Source organism: Sprattus sprattus, assembly GCF_963457725.1.
Source record: "Sprattus sprattus genome assembly, chromosome: 2".
NCBI classification, from domain to species: Eukaryota; Metazoa; Chordata; class Actinopteri; order Clupeiformes; family Clupeidae; genus Sprattus; species Sprattus sprattus.
In genome coordinates, this window is record NC_137921.1 from 28721768 (window position 1) to 28729508 (window position 7741).

Here is a 7741-nt window from a genome sequence, read left to right on the forward strand (position 1 = left end):
CCCCTGTCTTCCCTGACTTGGCTGGTTGGTGTTAACACAGACTGAGATAAACTGGGTCAGGGGGTCTCAGTGGGTAGATAATAACCCAACAAGGCTGTCAGCGGTGTGGTGCCTATGCCCATCATTCCCAAGCAAGGAGCACGTGCCCCCTTCAGTGTCTCATTAATGTACCTCAGAGTCAGATAGCCAGTCAGCCAAGCAGCCAGCTAACCGGCCTAACCCACAGTTCAGTTAGCCAGGCAGCCAGCTAACCAGCTACCCACCAGTGACGTGCGGTGAGGTTCGCAGCTGGTGAGGCACAGAAACCGGAAGTGATTGCGTCATTCCGATCTCTAGTTGTTTAAAAAAAATAGAAATGTATACATCATACATGCTTATGGTTTAAAAATTGTCGTCTCACCACAACTGAAAAAACATTATGTTTTATTGTCTAATACTATTACTTTTAAACGATTATTATTATAAGAAGTTATGCGGCTCAATAGTCAACTGACTTTTACAATCGGTGTGGTAATTGAACTTTTACACCGTGTCAAATAAGATATTAATAGTTACAAGGTAGCGTATGTAGCCCTCCCACCAATGATATGGCTCATTTCAATTTGTCTAGGGAAAATATAACCTTTTACACAACTTGGCAGTGATGGGCAGTAGCGTCACTACTTGTATCGACGCTACTAGCAAACTACATTTGTCAGTAGCTTGGCAGTAACGTCGCTATTTACAAAACCAAGTAACTTTTCAGTAGCTAAGCTCTTTTATTGATCAAGTACCGCAGTAGCGTCCTCGAAAGCTAGTTTATCCTGGACCTTTCTGATGTTCATTTATAACAGGCTTCCCTGCAGCCATCAAACACAAAAATTAAGCAGTACGTCACTTTAGGCGAGACGAGTGAAAATAGATAGATAGATATCGTCATTTCAAGTACACCAGACGCTGCTCATACATTTAAAATTAATTCTCCCCTAATTTTAAATTGAACGAAATAGAGGAAAGATGAAGGTATGCGAGGTCTTCTGCACTCATTTGTTTTCATCTGCGTTTGAATGCCTGACTCAACAGCCATACCTTCAAAAGTACGTCACTTTATAAGAGACGAGTGAAACTTAATATGTTTTCATTGTAATCCAAAGAAAAAGTTCCTGTCAACGTCAATGACATCCAACACAAACATACGAACACATGAATTTCATCCATTCAACCGTTTTTATCTGACTGACAGTTGTGTTGATCACTAAAATTGCATTTACTTGGCATGCAGTTTGTTTAACTGAAAGTAGCTTCTTATGTATCAAACTTCTTTTGACAGGTTTATGTAACTTAGCTTGCTACTTTTTTTTTTGAGTGGTAGCTTCTGTGTAGTGAAGCTGAATTTACTGTAGAGTAGCTGATAGCTTAGCTCACTACACACAGTGGTTAAATTGGCCCGGGGCTGTCCGGGGCGGAGCCCCGGCACATAAGCTGCCGGGTCTGGAGTTCTGCAAAGCAGATCTGCTGCGCAGCAGCTCCAGCCGATTTTGGCAGTCTGCCTAGTCCATTCACGAGCAATGCTGTCCTACTCATTTACAACTTTTCCATTGCAAATCTATGTTGTTTTAAAACACAAATCTAAATAATGGTAGGGAAAGGCTGGCCTAGACATCTGGAGCAAGTTTGAGAAGTAGGCATATAGCGCACGAAACTTTGCGCAGCAGCTCCTCCTCCGCGATCAGACAACACAACGTCAATCGGTCATCATCAGACATATCGTAGTAGACAGGTGAATGGTGAGGTAAGAGAAACAAAATTAAAGGTGCACGGTATTTTGAAAGAGGTCGATCATCACCAATAGGCTAGTATCATTAGATATGGGCTTGCATTTTCATTAAGCAGGAAAAATTTAACTTAGACATGCAGGGATAGCCTGCTACTGGTGTGTCAACTCGCAAGCGCTAGTTAAAAAGAACAATGCTGCTAATTCTAAATGATTTAGCAAGTAGTCGATCTCCGAATCACATTTCTCATTCCTAGCTGGATGAATTTCAAACGTATTTGCAGGGGGGGATCTAGCCATTTTGGGGCCCTAGGCAAAATATAGACATGGGGCCCTCATTTTTGAAACACATACACAAAACAAATAACCATCCCAATACTCTTAGAATCGCAATATACCCATAGTGCACTGCCACTCAACTCTCCACAGTAAAATCAGTTTCAGATTTCTCCAGCCTTTGCCAAAATTACATGTTTATTACTCAAATCAAACGAGAGAGAGAGAGAGATGGAGATTTTCATTCTCTGCCGTGTTCTTTAAGGAAGGCTGAGGACATTTTTCCAGTCGTTCGTGCCGTCAGTGCAGAACCGCTGCTTATTGCAATCGCCAAACAGCCAACAACAGAAACAAACAGCGCGGTCTTTCGTCTTTCGACTAACCAGCCTAACCCGCAGTTCAGTTAGCCAAGCAGCCAGCCAACCAGCCTAACCCACATTTCAGTTAGCCAAGCAGCCAGCTAAATGGCCAAAACCCCCAGTGTAGTTAGCCAAGCAGCCAGCTAACTGGCCAGCCAGCCAGCTAACCACCATCACAACCAAACCCCTGTTTGCAGTTAGCCAAGCAGCCAGCTGAGGCATGATGTCAGGCAGTGGTGCCACACCCATGCGGGGGAACAGCTATTGTCCGACGATAAAGGTCTGCTGTGAGGATGAGTGGGGATTTGTGGATTTGTGGAGTGAGTCATTTACACTCACAGCATAATTAAATACATTGTGGAAGAAGGCTAGAAGACAGATGAGGCAGACTGGGACTCCTGAGACAAAATACACAAACACACACACACACACACACACACACTAAAAAAAGTGTCCACAGTCTTGCATTTTTTTTTAAGATTACAATTATCAGAACTCAGTTCAGAAGGATACATCTTAAATTTACAGTTTTTTCCTATCGTTTTAGGTCATGTACCCATATCATGGTCACTTTTCCCTATCACTTAACACAGTGGGCTTTAGAGACACACACCTCTGCATATCTGTTAACCTTTGGTGCAAAATGCACTACAACAACCACACCACAACCAATGCTGCCATAACTTAACACATGTTTCCTCTCAGAACACAATGACCTAAAAAACACAGACATCTTGAAGCATTGCCAATTGCATTTATATAATGTTGCTGTGTCCTCCAGTTTGGCATAGATTTCCTGTAGTGTTGCATTGAAAAAAGAGAAAAAACACAGACAAACACTTCTTTGGACGACAGTAATAAAGTTTGTAATATGACAGTAAACAAATAATTCTAAAATGCTGAAATATGTCAATCCAAGCCAAGAATCTGCTGACAGTGTTCATACGTCGGTTTCCCTCTCACAATAGATGTCACAATTGACAAGTGCTGTAAATTTACTTTACTGTAATTGCAAATACAGTAAATGAGTGTTTTATCAGAAACCTAAAATAAGATTTTTTTGGAGGAAATTACGTAATACTGTATTTGATCAAGAAACAAATCAGAAACACAACAGATTTTCGTCAACATCGTAACATATGGTTTCTCTTGCCATTCATCATAGATAAAATCTTTGTGCGTCCCTTATCCAGGCCTGGATGTCTTCGGGGGCTATGTCCATACAACCAGCAGCAATTGCCTCTAAAAGTGACATCTGGTCCTGTGGGCGTTGGTCATAGACCTTCCATCTCCATGCGGAGAACAAATGGAGTTGAGGAAAGGAGAGTACAGCGGCAGGAATAGGGACACCATCCTGCAAACCACCCTGTGACTTGGCGGGAGTTGTGAAAGGCCAGGATATCCCATACAATCACTAAAGTTGCTAAATTCTGCCTGTCTAGCTGTATTTCAATGAAGGAATTCGATGCCAATTCACCAAGAACTTTGGTGCACAGGAAAACTAAAATAATAATAATTAAAATAAAATAAATAAACTATCTTCATTTCATTTTTCTTATTCAAACATATAACTTAATTTGTCTGTCCAAGTGCAGCATCTTTCCATCAGTCCACAGCTCCACAGTGATCTAAATTACTGATAAGTTAGGTTTTGAACTGAAAGTTAACTGTTTTGAACAGAGTATCTAAACATTGGTAAAATATGCTGTAGTTGCACAGCGTTTTGCCGGGAGTGAACATTGACTGGGACAGGTATCCATGAATTTTGGAAGAAGGTGTCATTGCCAGCATTTGTATCTAAGCATAGGGGCAAGTATCCACAGTTTGGTTCACATGGTCTTCTGGTATGCTCAATGTGTTAAGTGTTTTGGGAATGTGAACATGGTTTAGGTAAATTGACTAAAACGATAGGAATAAACTGTAACAACAAACAGTTTTTTAAAAGGCCATTACGTCATAGTTTGCACATTCCAGTACGATCAAAAGATGGGCTCTCCCCCACTTTCAAAACCCTTTAATGGAAAAGAGTGGGTGTGGATCTAAACTAACTCATTACACCGACATGCACACTATATTACACGGCTAACAGCTAGACAGACATTTGTGAAAAAGCTAATTCTGTTAAACATGTTTTAGAACAATGAAGTAACACCAACACACACACACACACACACCTAACACAAACACACACACACACACACACACACACTCACACACTGCAAACAAAGACAGACAGACACACACATTGGTGTGCACACGTATACACAGAGACACACAGTCTCTCTTTCTTATGTTAGTGTTTGCACTCCAAAGGTTTGCTCAGAAAGGAGATGACTTGAGAAAAAAAGAGTCTGCCTCATTTGAGGTGAGAAACTCAGAGAAGAAAAGAGCTGCGTAGGATTATCAAAAGCAAAATCACCTCCAGCTACAGTCGAGACAAAGGACGCTGATGTCGACTCCTGACGCGAACGGGAGAGGTGAAAACAACAACAATAGCAACAGCAAAATATATATAGAGAAAAACAAGTCCCAAATACTCCTTAACCCTTTGGTGACGATCCATGTAAATATCGTTCCTCCAGGAACGATGACGTTTTGGTGTCATGACAACGGCAAATAACATATTTTTGAAAAAAAAAATGTTTTACATTTCCTCAAGACCCATCCAATCAGATTACATGCTTTTTAAATCCATTTTATTGATTGGCTAGTCTCACAGAGCTTGTCAAATCAACCTACGCGAGTGACGTGACTGAGGTTAGAAAAAACAAACATGGCGTCCGCAAGTATGCGTCACCTCAGTGAGAAACAGCGATTTTCAGCACAAGAAGAAGCATCATTTCTAATGAATGACGAGTGACCAAGAAACCAATGTACACAGTGGTCCTCGATGGATTTCTAGTGGAGAAAAAGTTTGAATTTTACCGAGGATTGGAAGGAGAAAGCGCCGGAGAAAAGTAGGCTACTCCGACTGCGTTTATATCACAAGGTAGGCTACGTTTCACAAGTAATTACTGAAATGCATGCTAGCTTTCCTCATTTGTTTCTCGGAGTAAATAATTAACTTTATCAAACCTTTGTATTTCGTTTTGTGTTCGCCTATCAATTTGGCTAGATTTGTAGAAGACATTTGTTTGGGCGAACATTCACTCGTTTACCGCAAAGCTGATGCAAACGCACATTGTACTAATAGCAAACAACATGTTTGTTTAAATTTTGGCATTTGAAAAGCATAAGCAAGCAGGGACTAACAAGACATTTAGAAGAAAAGATAAAGGAGTGTTTATTTTCCTTTCAAGATGTTTTTCTTACCTAATTCATGAAAACATGTGACTTACTTATGGTTTTAGTGTAGTTCTGTCAATATTTCGTTGTTGATTTGAGACCTCAAGGTTTTGTGCGCTTGTTATTTCAGCCCTGTACAATAATTAATAATAACTTGGGCTTTGGGCAATATATATATATATAGGTGTGTAAATGAAGAATAGAAAATGAACTGTTCCTTTTTCTGATCTGAATTGGTTTTCAGCTTAGGTAATGGCAATATTAGCCACGAGGAGAGCTGCGATGATGGTGCTCCTGAAAATCTGCCAGCCAACCCAAGACCAATGAGAGGGAGAGGTGTGAGACCAAGAGGGAAAGGGCCAAGAGGCCTACAAGCCAGGAGTGTTGGACCTTTTAATATATTGACAAATTCCAGATCTGGGCTTTTTCTTTTGAGCTGATGCAGCAGGTCTCGGGATATACCAATGCCTACGCATGGAGTGCTGTACCCAACAAGGCAACATATGGCGGCAAACACGGGGCATTGACAGATACAACATACGAGGAACTTTACAAGTTGATTGCTCTAATTCTTTACTGTGGCCTGGTGTATGCCTATGTCCTCATTATTATAGACCAGATAAAAACAAACAAACATTGTATTTGTCTTCATTGCCAGTTTTCATGCCTTTGTCTCTTCGTGGAGAGAATGTGTTTGAGTAAGAATTCGGACAACATTCTAAATCATATTATTTGTATTTCACACTAATCACTAAACTCATCATAACTTTTGAACAGTATAGAATATTTACCTTCAGTTATTTTGCTCAAATAGCCAACAAAATTGTGAATATTTCATACACTCTACATTTTTATCTATCTTGTAGACAAATATACTGAAAATGTATTTTAATGTCAAATAAGTAATTTTTTCCGATTTTATGACAAATATTTGGAGAGGATTTTCAAAGACTACTCATTACTTCATCAAAATTACCAGATATATTTTACCTAATTTAATACAGCTGACTCTTCTAATTAAAATGATATGTTTATTTCATTGATGGTGTGTAGTAGGCTTCAGAATTAGACCTTTTTGTGAAAGGTGGACATCAAGCAGCAAAAAACGGAATGTTCAACACAGTCACCAAAGGGTTAAGCCCCAGCACACTCTTCTACTGATTCCAACCACACCAGCAATTACTTCTCAGCAGTCAGGGAGCCACGCACGAAACAATGCCTCAACTACACACTCACTCACTCACTTACTCACTCACTCACTCACTCACTCACTCAATCACTCACTCACTCACACACTCAAACACACACACACAAACACACACACACACACACACACACACATACACACACACACACACACATACACACACACACACACACACACACACACACACACACACACTTGATTGCAGGCGCCGGTAATCAGCTTTTCCACTTTTCCATTCAGTGCGTGTGTGACAAAGGCTAAGTGACAAATATATAAATAAGTGAATGCGGGGCAGCAGAAGAGGTGTGGAGCGTGGCGACCATTAGAGGAGACTTGGAGCTGGTGTGTGTGTGTGTATGTGTGTGTATATGTGTGTGTGTGTGTGTGTGTGTGTGTGTGTGTGTCTGTGAGTGTGAGTGTGAGTGTGAGTGTGTGTGTGTGTGTGTGTGTGTGTGTGTGTGTGTGTGTGTGTGTGGTGGTGCGGGGCAGCAGAAGAGGTGTGGAGCGCGGCGACCATTAGAGGAGACTTGGAGCCGGACAGACCCAGTGGGGGGCTCAGGCCGCGGAGGAATAATGGAGGAGGCTTATTATATTAATGAAGGGCTCTACACAGCTGCCAGCGTGGGGATTTGCATGGCCTTTTCTTTTTCTGGTCTCCCTCTCTCCCTCTCCCTCTCCCTCTCTCTATCAATCTGTCACTCCCTCATTCTCTTTCTCTATCACTCTTGTGCTTTGACTCTCTGAATCACTCTCAGTGTCTTTCTATTGCTCTCTCTCACAATCTCTACCTCTTTCACTCTCTTGCTTGCTTTCTATATTCCTTTCTCTTTCAATCTCTCTCCCTGCCCCCAACTCTCTTTC